The sequence below is a fragment of the Balaenoptera borealis genome, assembly GCF_965194805.1.
Source record: "Balaenoptera borealis genome assembly, chromosome: 14".
Taxonomy (NCBI): Eukaryota; Metazoa; Chordata; class Mammalia; order Artiodactyla; family Balaenopteridae; genus Balaenoptera; species Balaenoptera borealis.
The window spans coordinates 41,215,565-41,228,229 of record NC_138875.1 but is presented as its reverse complement, the minus strand read 5'-3'; the positions used below and the strand labels follow the sequence as shown (position 1 = coordinate 41,228,229).

Sequence of the window (12,665 nt, the reverse complement as noted above, 5' to 3'; positions counted from 1 at the left end):
AATGCTGCAGTTCAGATGCTACTTCCAATGAAAAGCTCCCTGCCACCTGATGCACCTTCCTTTCCCTCCCCTTCCCCTGCACCCACTCTGTGCATGCCTGTATGAGGGCATTGAACACAGGCTGTTCTGCTGGGCACCTTTCCATAATCCCCTAGTAGATTTTACTGAGTTCAAACACCAATCCCCTACTAGAGAGGAATCTGACAAGTGGGTGTCTCACCATCTGGCTTCCCAGCGGAAAATTCAGTCCTGATTTTGCCTAATCCCTTTCTTCCCGAACTCCTTCCCTTGGCATCTGGAACATCACCATTCTTTTATTTTCCTTTTTTCCTAACCACTGATCCTCTCTTTGACAGTTTTTTTCTTCTACCAAATGGTTTCTAATCATACTATAGTTTTTTCAAAATATAGGTTATGTGGGACTTCCCTGGTGGTACAGAGGTTAAGACTCCGTGCTCCCAATGCAGGGGGCCCGGATTCAATGCCTGGTCAGGGAACTAGATCCCACATGCATGCTGCAACTAAGAGTTTGCATGCTGCAACAAAGACCCAGCACAACCAAATAAATAAATATTAAAAAAAAGAAATAATAATGAATAAAATTTAAAATATATATATATAGGTTATGTAGACACATCCTCCCCAGCAGATATACATTTTTTAAGTTTCCCAGGTGATTCTAATGATCAGCCAGGCTTGGAACCAGCTCTTCCTTCTCAGTCCTTGCATATCGAGAGTTCCTTGTTGCTTGGTCAAAGGCCCTCTGCCCTCCTCAATTTATACTTTCCCCAGACATTTCACCAACTCATGGGGCCTCAGGTACAATCTAAATGCAGATCAGGGACTTCCCTGGTGGCGCAGTGGTTAAGAATACACCTGCCAATGCAGGGGACACAGGTTCAACCCCTGGTCCGGGAAGATCCCACATGCCGCGGAGCAACTAAGCCCACACACCACAACTACCGAGCCTGTGCTCTAGAGCCCGCGAGCCACAACTACTGAGCCCGTGCACTCTAGGGCCCATGTGCCGCAACTACTGAGCCCACCTGCTGCAACTTCTGAAGCCCACGTGCCAAGAGCCCATGCTCCGCAACAAAAGAAGCCACCGCAATGAGAAGCCTGCACACTGCAACGAAGAGTAGGCCCCCCTTGCCACAACTAGAGAAAGCCTGTGTGCAGCAACGAAGACCCAAGGCAGCCAAAAATTAAATATATATATATATATGTATATAAATGCAGATGGCTTTCAGATTTGCATCTCTTATCTGGATCTTTCTCCAAAGATGCATAGCCAGATATAAAATTCCCTGCCTAGATGTAAATTCAGATGCTTATCACACTCAGCATCTCACACTCAGCTTGGCAAAAACAATTCCTCCTCCTCCTTGTTCCTCCAAACACACCCCTTCAGCACTTCCTATCTCAGCAAATGCCACCATTATTCACCAGTTGTTCAAACTAGAAACCTGGGTGTCATCCTTGACTCCTCCCCTTCGGTCACCTCCGCACTATAACCCCACTCCAGCCACTGTCATCTCCCTTGAGGACTCCTACGTTGCCTTTTTATCTTTCTGGTTCACCTCTGGTCCCTCCAACCCAGTTCCCACATACAATTCCATATGACCTCTTCAACAGTACAGATGTGCAGTGTTTTGATCGTGTCCTCTACTTGAAACCCTTCAGTGGCTTTCCATGTTCCCTAGAATGAAGTCCAACGTCCACAACATGGATTCACAGGCCTTCAGAGAGCTACCCACCTCTCCAACCTTGCCTCTCACCCAGCTCTCTGCACTCCAGTCCAGTTTTCACTTTTGTCAGTTCCACCAACCAGCTGTGTTCCCTCCTCCCTCAGGGCCTTTACCCATGTTGCTACTGCTTCTGCCTGGAAGCTGCTTTTCTCCCCAAACCACCCTCCTGGGGTCTCATTTATTTCCACCCACTTTTCCTATCTTGGCTGACATGCTATTATTTTAGCCTTCCCCATCCCTCTGGTTTGGTTGAAACTCCTGTTCCGTGCTCCCATCACTCTTAGTCATCTGCTATCAATTAAGCAGTTGTAGTATGCCCAGTCCCGAGGATAGAGACGAGGACAAACAAAACAGAATAGTCCCTGCTCTCAGGAAGCCCCCAGTCTAGCAGGGGAAGAGAGACAATAGATTTGTCTTTTCCGCTGGACAGAAACTCCCTGTGGGCAGTTGCCAGAGCCCTCAAGGATTGAGTGGCAGAGCAGCAACAGATGATTAGCAACGACGAGGGTGAGAGAAACGCGGGAGCACATCCACTCAAGGAGGAGAAGCTTTGGGCTGGGGAGAAACGTGTTCCACATCCACCTTGGCGGCACCATCACTGCACACCGGGGGCACAGGCAGGGACTCCACGTGCACTGCCTCAGGTGTGGCTCACGTGCTTCCGTATCTATTGCTGGAGATAAATTAACAGCATGGGTCCACATACACAAGGATTTTTTTCAATAAATACATACTACAGTACAATACAATCCTTGGCTGGTTGAATCTACGGATGTGGAACCGTGCATCTGGAGGGCTGACTGTAAAGTTATACGCAGATTTTTCAGTTTTATCTGGGTGGGCCCCCAACCCCCATGTGGTTCAAGGGTCAAATCTAATGTGGTTGTTAAGCTACCCCATCTCACCTGAGATGTAAAGCATCTACTCAATTGTCTCATCAATTTCAGGAAAAGTAGTGGGTATTGGGATCATGCTATTGGATGGAAGACACGCTGCCCCCTTCTCTTGATAACTTGTGCGAAGTACGATGGGCGTTGCTCACTGTATGAACAGTGGCTGCTCCAGTTGGTATGGGACTCCTTGATGATGCAAAGTAACATTGAAGCTGCAGTCGAGACCCTCAGAATCCCCAACCCACAGCCGCCACTAGAGGAACCGAGCGTGCAGTGCCTGTTCCGTAGGGATGTGCAGGCCGAATTAGCCCCACTGCAACCAGAAGCTGATGGAGCCCCTCAGAGATGATCACAATCTTGTCTGGATTTGTTCTTTGGACATCACCTCTCAGGAACCTTCTCTGATCTCAGTTCCCACCTTTAAACCAAGTGCGATGTCCCCCAAGGAGGCGCTCCCAGCAGCCTGTTTCCTCCATCACAGGACACGTTATGTCATGCGGATTGTAGGCTCACTTGGACAGAGGCAGTTTCTTCATCCCTGTTTTCCCGAGCCTTGCAGACCCTAGTGATGGTTGCGGAGGGCCTTATTGTTTAAACGATCCTTGTCTAGGAGAGAACTCAGGCCAGAGAGGGGTGGGGAGGGGCCCTGGTTCACATAGTTGTTTGCTAATTTTTCACCTGACAGCTGCATGGAAATATTTAAAGGGGGGAAAGAGAGAAATTGAAAATAGGCCTGACGCTAACATTTGCAGAGTCCAGGGCAAGAATACAAATGGAGGCCTACTTACCACGTGTCTTGCTATTTAAAGCACAAATCAAGCTAATGAACTGTAAAATAAGATACCTTCTACCCTTCTACCTCAGCAAACATACCTTCACAACTCAGAAGACCAGAGCTCAATTTAGAATTCTCAGATTCCGTGGAGTTCTGCTGCGGACGTGGTGGCATGTAGACAGCCATGCCAGCGCTGGGCCCCCTCCCTTTCAGCCCTTGCTGCACCGGGCATCATGAGGCTACACGTGTGCACATGTGTGGAAACCTGCCCATCTTCTCCCTGACCCTCACAAACAGCCGCCTCTCTACCATGCCTGGGCCTGGGGCTGTACACGTGGAACCCAGGGACGAGGCCCACAGAGGCCATCTGGGGCCATTTGGGCAGGAGGTCCTGGGGTCCCCGGTATCCAGAGCACGTTCAGGAAGGGGGGTGGCGAGAACCAGGGTGGACGTGTGTCCCTCCCTCCACTGGGAGCAGAAGGGCATGGCCAGGAGAGGGCCCTCTTGTGCAGGCCAGGGACTCGCCTGCTACTGCGGGCTGTGTCCTGAGAAGGCCTCGATGAGGAGCATGAGTGACGGGCAGGCCGCTGCTGCCCCCGCAGCTAGGGGGTCGGGGGAAAGACAGGCAAAGGCGGGTACAGGTGGAGAGCCACATTCAGATGAGGTGGCAGGAAGTTAACGTGACTTCCATCCTTTAGCCAGGGTTTCTCCGGGAAGGGGAGGTGACATCTTCTGCTCGGTGGTGGGTGGGGGCCAGAGGCTTGGGGAAGGGTCATAGGAAAGTTTGGAAAAGGCAACGTTCAATAGTATCATGAGAAAGGACAGATAAGGAAACTTTCAGAAGAAACTGGCCGCGCCACGGGCCTGCTGTGGCTGCCACGTACCCGTGGGCAGGCTGCGCACAGCTCAACTCCAGATGCACCTTTTACATCGACGACAACGTGATGGCGACCCCTCGAGTCGGGCAGTGAGTCAGGCATTGCACCGCCCGCGCAGTCACACCTGGCGGCTCCAGGCTCACGCAATCTCCTTTCTGAATTTTGACCTCAACAGTTAATATTGCTTTGCAGAGTCTGAATGAGAGAAAATAGTTTTAAGGGCCCCTATGCTTACTGGAATTACTCCTTAAAGCCATGCCTATTCTATAAACACTAATTTAACATTACAAATATGGCCCCCAAACGCTGACAAAGTTCTCCCCGAATAGTGGGGTACTTCCCTTTAATTCTGAGAGCCAGGATCATGCTCCCGGGATGGTGTATTCCTCATCCTTGTTGCCCTTGTAAACCCCGTCTGAGCACTGGTCCTTCTCTTGTCTCTTGAGGCCCCACCCATTACTTAAAATGAATTATTATTTTAACATTTACTCTTTGTGCATATTATAGAGAAAGAAAACAATTGTAATTACTATAATTCTGCCATCTCTGAGGTTCCCTCCCTATTTTGCTCTCTGCAAACCTCAAATTTGCTAATCCCCAGGCTGTGACAACACCTCCCTTCTTGAACTGTCAGCCTGCTTCAATTTTTCTCCTGTATCATTGTTCCTAATTCTACCGCTACGTTGTTGAGTTTTGTTTGCTTTCATTCACACGTGACATTTTTTTTCTGTCAGCTGTACTTGTACTTTGAGATAGTAGTGGAGACAGTCAGTCCAAAAGCTTTGGGGACAGTTGGTTGTGGAATAAAACAGTGATGATATGGAGACTCGGGGGTATTCATTTTCTAAGCCTGCAAAGAAATCCTCAAAAGGCTCTGAGGAGCTGAGACCTCCTCTCAGGGGCCTTTTGTTCCACGTCTTCACAAGACATTGCTGCTCCTGTCCCAAGGCAGGTGAACCAACCAGCCCAGGTCCCAGAGTGTGCCCAGCCCTGGGGACAGGGGCAGGGCCAGAAAAGCGCATGGCTGGTGGAGGGAGGGAAACCCATTCCAGGCAAAGGAAGAGCATCAGCCACCTTCCTCATCGGTGGACCACTGGGGAGGCCCAGAGGCCTGTAGGGCACAGAAGCCTCCACCCCAGCCTTGTCCAAGGAAGCCTGGCTTGCTGATGAGGCTTCCACCTGCCATTGTTTAGAAGAGCAAGAAATGGAATGTGTGATGGCGCTCACAATTTTTTAGAAAACTATACATTCTATAAAATCTCAAACTACTTATGATGCCCTATGACCGGTCTCGTTTTCTTTTTAACTCTTACTGGGGCACCCTTGAATGTTGAATGGATCCTGACCAAGTCCAGCTGCCCTGGCCTCCATCTCACTTCTCTCAGGGCTCCTGGACGCCCTCACCCCACAACCCCCAGCTCTGCCACGGCTGCTCTGAGCCCATCCCTGGACCTGTGTGCAGAATGGCTCCTGGCCTCTTGCCTTAGCCCGTGTTCACCTCTGCAATTCTCTGATCCTGTTGTGGAGCAATTTCTGAAATGATCTATTTGGTTCTCCACCTTCTACACTAAGGATCTGAACTTTTTGTAAGGATTGGGACTCGTCAGTATGAATTGAACATCTGAACATTTGTACTCTTCTCTAAGACAAGGAACTTCTCGTGAATTGTAGCTGATGTATAAGGCATTTTCCCTGTACTAAATGGCCCTGACCAATATGCACTTGGAGTTCTTGCCTTCTGATTTTCATTTCTGCCATTAAAGTGTTGGCTTTAGACTTCTCTCCTAGCACATCCATACACTTAGCAGATTTTCTGTTTTTGATATGCTGTGGACTAAAGTGACAGATCCCCAAAGGTGTTAGAAGTATGTCTAAAATCATCACAGATGCCCGTGAGTGAGGCCTTGGTTGAGCATTCAGGGACCAGGGCCATGTGCTTCAATGTATGGACTTTGATTTAGTTTGGTGAATCAAAGACCTTTTTTCTTTTTTTTAATCTTATAAATTCTTTTGGTTTCATCTCTAAAATGGGTTAACCAATCTTGTTTACCTGGGTTTTCAGAGATTTTTAGAAAATAAACATTTTTATTAAAGGATAACTCACATAAAAAAGTACACAGATCATAAGTGTACAGTGAGATGAATTTTTACAGAGTAAACATCTGGTAATCCTTCAAGAAATAGAACATCAGTGCCTCTAAAGCCGCCTGGTCTATGCCCATTGCCAATCCCCTCTACTCCCCACTACTCAAAGGTTCTTCTTTGAGTCGTGTAGCCATGCTTCATTTTCATTGCTATGTAGTTTTCCATTGTGAGAATACACTACAATGTATCCATTCCTCTGCTGGACATTTAAGTGGTTTCCAGGATTTTGGGGTTCTGTTGGATTACACTGCTATGAACATTGTACATATCTTTTGATGCACTCATGTACACATTTCTGTCATTAATCCCAAGAATGGAATTGCTGGATCATAGGCTATGGCTTAATAAATCCTGCCAATAGTTGTGGCAAGAGATTGTACCAATTTACCTTCCCACCAGCAGCAAATAAGAGTTCCAATTACTCCAAATGATCAAAGAACTTTTCATTGAACTTTATAATGAATTACTGTGTTTGCCAAATAAATGCCCCTAGTAGGAAGCAGTGGAGTGTGGCAGAAATCATGCTAAAGGGAAACCTCATGTGAAGCGTGAAATCGTTCTGGACCATGAAGTCCTCATTTCTGAAGCAGAGCTGATCTCTAAGACCGCTTTCATCTTTAACACTCTTGGCTCATTTTGTGTTTCTCATAAGAAGTGCTTCATTCGTCATGTACTTTCTGGTGTCTCCCTGTGCCAGGCCCAGGACCAGCTCTGGGTGGACGCTAAACAACAGATGTATACACGTGGGCCATCGATGCCCGGCTTCAAGTGCAGAGGTTAAACTGGAGCAAGGACGCTGACCGCTGAAGGGTTTAGGAAAGGCGGGTGGCAAATGAGCAAGAGACATTTGCAAGAAGAGTTCTTGGGCCCAGAGTGGTGTTATTTTGTTCCAGGCAGCACGACTGAGCTACCAGAACAAACGGTCCGAGTCCAAAATGAGCCAAGGACGAGGCAATGCTTGGGCCACTGTGGGCGAGTCACCTCACTGCTTGGCAACACGCACCAACCTCCTCTATGCCCGGGCAAGGCAGGTGGCTGCCATCACCTCGGTCAGCCTCCTGCCTTTGACGCTCCACTGCATCAAAGTCTGAGCTCGGTCTTTGGGTGGATGGAGCCTGCGGCTATACTCAGGCCTGAGCTGCAAGAGAGACTTGGAGAATGGCATTTTCAGTTTCTGTAGAGGGAAGGGGCCCCCAAACTCAGGAAGGGGTTTGGATATTGGACCGCTAGAACTATCGTTACTGATGATAACAAGAGCTGAAGCAATTATCAGTTGTCATCCTTCCTGGGTTTTTTAAAAAAGATCACAGCCAAAGAGGATTAAAACACTCTTTTATTCCTCATTGTTTTCTACAGTTAAAGCTCCCAGGATCCACACCTTAGATCCATGCCACAACTGTCACATGTTCAGAAGTGACACAGCTTCTCAAAACCATGCAAGGTATGCAGGAGGACTGGCCGAGCTGAGTGGTGGACGGATCAAGGCCCTGCAGCTCCCCGCTGTTGGAAGCAGCTGTCTCACAGGGCAAGTGTTTGTTCCCAGATCTGGAGCACAGTGGTTCATGATTCCTCAATTAAAGGTTTGTCTCCTTCACTCAAAGACCTGATGGGGCGCTCATTCTAAGAGCGATGGAAATCTGCTTCCTCCCACCTGCCCAGATGCGCAGCTGCGCACTGACAAATGCACACATGCCGTAAACACGCCTGTGTCGCCCTCCTTAGCCCCCGGCCCTCCTGGCCACTCCCCTGTGGCTGGGCAGCCCGGCTGGCTTTTGTATCACTGAGTCCTCCTCACCCGACCAGTTATGGACGGTGAAACAGACACATCCATCCTTCCTCTCCGCATCCTGACCTTTGCCCTTCATGGTGCTTCCTCTGGCTAAGTTGCCTCATCCTCTCCTGAGGTCTCTTCCCCCGGCCCCTGCTACAGGGCAGGCAGGCAGTCAACTCAGTCTGAGACGAGGGGACTCGGTGCAGAAGAACACGACCTAAAATATCTCACGGGCAGGAGCCCAGCCCTCGCCCTCCCCACGCTCCTGGTGAGTCACTTTAGGCACTGCCTTCGTCCTGGGGCTCTTTTAAAAAGCAGATGCTCCCAGAAGAGGTCAAGTGTTGAGTCACCACCCTTGGTGTCCCACTGTGGGTTATTTTCATCAGATCACTTTCCTCTGAATTAGGAGGAGCCTCTAGGGGTGGAGGGAGCTTCTGAAGGTCAGCAAAGGGGGCCGAGCAGTAAGGAGGAGACCTGCTAACAGGTCTGATCCAGGGCTCCGGAGTCCCCATCCCTTCCTCCCACTGGCCGCCATGCCCCACCCCACCCCCACCTCCCAGAAGAAAAAGAGGCACAGCTCCAGCTGGCTGCCCCAGAGCCTGCTCCTGTCTGGGCCCACACCTCCAGCCCCAGCCCTTCCTACTCTACACTTTGCTCCTCAAATCCCAAACCCTCACACCTACCAGCCTGCATTCTTAGCAGATCACATAGTTCCCCTTGCTACTCAGCATGAATGTAGCAAAACCGATGCTGGAATGGCCCTTTGCATTTTACGCATATGCTTATTCCATTTAGTCTTCACAACAAATCTGCAGTGGGTGGCTATTATGCCCATCCCATCACTTAGGAACCTGAAGCTCTAAGAGAATTAAAAATAAAATGAAATAATATCCAAAGGCAGAGGGAGGGGAGGGAGGGGACGTTTTAAGGTCTCACAGCTACATAGTGGCCAAGCTGGTTTGAGTCAACAACTTATCAGATGTCTGGTCGTGTGCTGGAGGACATCAGAGGCATTCCTGGAGGACCCGGTCCCTCTTCCAGTGTCAGGTCTGAGCCACTCAAAGCTTTGATCCTTCTTTCTTGCTTATTGCACTGGCCAGAATCTCCAGTGCAATGTTGAACAGAAGGGATGAGAACAGACGCCCTTGTCTTTTTCCTGATCACAGGGGGAAAGCGTTCATCTTTGATCATTAGGTTTGATGTTAGCTGTGGGGTTTTCATAGCTGCCATTTATCAGTTGAGGAAGTTGTCTTCCATTCCTAGTTCGCTGAGAGTTTTTAATCAGGAACAGAAGTAGGATTTTGTTAAATGCTTGTTCTGCATCTACTGAGGTCATCATATAGTTTTTCTTTTTAGTCTGTTAATATGAGGAATTAGATTGGGTACTTTTTGAACGTTAAACCAATCTTGAATTCCTGGGTGAAATCCCACTTGGTTAGGATGTGTTATCCTTTTAGTATATCGTCGGATTTGATTTGCTAAAATTTTGTTAAGAATTTTTGCCTCTGTGTTCCTAATTCGTCTGTAGTTTCTTTTCTTGTCATTTCTTTGTTTGGTTTTGGTATTAGGGTAACACTGGCCTCATAGATTGGGTTTAGAGGTATTCCCTCCTCTTCAATTTTCTAGAAGACTTTGTGTATTATTTATTCCATAAATGTTTTGCTGAGTTATCTGTGGCTGTTTTGATACTTTTTGGTTGCGATTAAAAAAAAAAAAATCCAGAAAATGTCAACATCAGGCAACCCCGATTGCTATTGTTGGCATCAGCATCCTCACCAGCAACAGACGGCGTCATTCTTGTTTATCATCCCCGACAGCTCCCAGGAGGAATGAAGCTGGCGTCTGGATGCTGCTCTAGTGGTACTTTATGGGGCTGAAGTCACCAAGAGCGTCTTTCTCATTTGACCCAAACATTTCAGAAACCAATGGCTTCTGAGAATTAGTACTAACTCTTCCAGACCCTGACGTCTTTTGCACTGTTCAGATTCTTTCCATCCTTCCAGGCTTAGCTGGCATCTCTTTTGACTTCCCTGAGAATCTGTCAACACCCCACCCGGGCCTGTCTCTGAATTCCTGTCACCCTGACAGCCAGAACTACCCAGTTAAGCTCTTTGTGAAATTCTGCCTTGTGTTATTTTCTTGTTGATTCTTCTATATGTTTCTCTCTAACTAGATTATAAGTTACTTGTCTTATATTGCCTCCAACACCTGATGGAAGGTTGACTGATTTAGGACTAGTCATCCTAGCGTATGGCATATGAATTTCTAACTTCACAATGTCTGCTCATTCAGCAGTGGTTCTGCTAGGAAACAAATACGAGGCAGAACATCTTTTCGTATACAACTTTGTCTCATAAATGACTGCATATGTTCTATGTCAGTTCTGCGTATCTCCTACACATTACTCGGTTTTCCTATTGGCAAAATGGCAGGCCTGAGTTTTTTTTCTTAATGAAAACTCTAGAAGCATGGATGACAAGTTAGTGTCTCAATATCGGAAGCATTTCTGCCTACGTTTCATTGCACTCTCCCATGAGGTGGAAGGAGCAAGTCTCACGCTCATATTTTAAGAGGCCTGTCTTTCCAGCCCTGGCCCTGTCCTGCCTCCTCTGAACTTGGCCTCACCACTCACTCCCTGAGCCCCACACCCATGTGCTGTTCTGTGCCCCAGGCCTCACGCTGTGCACTTGGCCTGGAAATCCACCGGGGTCTAATTCAAATATATCCTCAAGGGAATACTATCCACTCCCACCCCCAAGCAGAATTAATTACTCAGTTGTAAATTTCTAAAAACCACCTTTTTATCTGCTTCATCACATTCTATTTTTTAAAATCTTTAGAACTCATTAATCAAATTCATTAATAAAATATGCCTTCATTTCAAAAATAAATAGTGAGGTTGATAGTCATTTCCATCATTGGAGAGTTTGTCAGTATTTCCAAGGGCAGTGAGCGTTGATTCTGATGGCCCAAACCCAAGCTATTAGCAATTGTTAAAATAAACACGTTTACTACCAAAACCCAGGAAGTCTCTAAGTGCCGTCTTGTCTCGCTGTTTTCCAGTTCTGCGTTTTTCTGATCCTTGTTTCTCCCTGGGTATAGTCTCAAGTGGCTCTTTGTATCTGCTTGTGGTTCTGCCTTGGCCCAGGGCTCCTGGCTATTTGTTTACTCTTCCCTTTTCTTGCCTTTCTTTGTTGCCTCCCTAATTCTTTTATTGTTGTCATAACTTGGGCTGGCTGGACATTAGGTCCCAGCAGGCCTTGGCAATCAGGAGTCAAAAATGACAGTGACTCTCAGAAACTCTCTTAGCCACAGAGCCCAGCCCTAGTGAGGGTGTTGGGATAGGCACCACATTTTCACTTCTTGCCTCAGAGAAATGCAGCACAACAACCTGTCTGCATAGTTATTCCCTTCCTACCTAATCCCTGGAGACCAGCTGTCAGCCTAAGACTGAGTAACACACAGCAGGTGCCTTGGACCCCTGGATCCTGAGTGTCAGAGCCACTTAGCTCACACACACCCCCAGGCCCAGTGGGTACCAGATCACAGTGTTGATTAACTGACATTATGTTCATGTGAATTTTATGTGATTATATTTTTGTTCCCATTAGATTGAAATTTAGTTTGAGTTAAAATAACACTTTAGCCTTAAAAGTCCCATGTTGCATTTTTGCAACTCTTCAGCTTACCAGCCACTCAGGTTATTTTTTAGTTTTTCTTTAAGTGTTAACCCCTTTATATGTTACATCCCAAATATGTGTATCTAAAATTGAAAAACACACCTTCCTCTGACAGATGATCTTCCAGGTCTCTCTTCTGCTCTTCTTCCTCCTGCTTTCTGCCCGGGCGGCTGACCCAGATCAAGGGCAGATCAAGGGCTCTCTAGCCCTCTGCTGCCCAGATGGGTTTAGCCAACTGGGAACCAGAGCAGGAGATGGGTGGGGGAGAGGGACGTAGGGTATTTATTCCCCTAGCTCCCTCAGGGCAAGGTCACAACTCTCAACTGGAGGACCCAGGTCCTCTCAAGGAAGACTTCTCTGTGAAGCTTTCTCCTTCTGTAGCAGCCCCCGGAGCTGCACTCTCCCTTCTGGTTTCCTGACACCCAACCGCGCCTCTCTAAATTCTTCCTTTATTGAATCTTTCATGAGTTTTCCTAACTCGCGTGCCATTGATTTCCTGCTGATAGATTTCAAAAAGTGTTTTAAATCCTCATTCAGAGGTAATGGCACGTTGACAATGTCAAACCACATTTGGGTGCAGACACCTAGACATCTCGTAACAAAGGAGAGCAACTGACTCAAATGGGAGCCTGGGTGAGAAACCCTTTGATTTCACTCAAGGCAGTTGCATCTCAAATACAGCATTTCTTTAATGCAACCGTCCTGTAATGACCATAAAACTCAGTGTTCTATTACTGGAAATCCTATGTTGGGACTGATTAATGGCTTTGATTGC

At 47.5% G+C, this 12,665-nt stretch overlaps 1 long non-coding RNA gene across 1 annotated transcript in view; it reads left to right on the top strand.

Moving 5' to 3' along the window:
* LOC309610881 overlaps positions 1 to 12,665 on the top strand; it is a 32,568-nt gene that overhangs the window by 1,473 nt on the left and 18,430 nt on the right. Inside the window, exon 2 of the long non-coding RNA XR_014234198.1 lies at positions 7,796 to 8,019. This is a non-coding gene — a long non-coding RNA (uncharacterized lncRNA). The remainder of the gene's footprint in view (positions 1 to 7,795; positions 8,020 to 12,665) is intronic.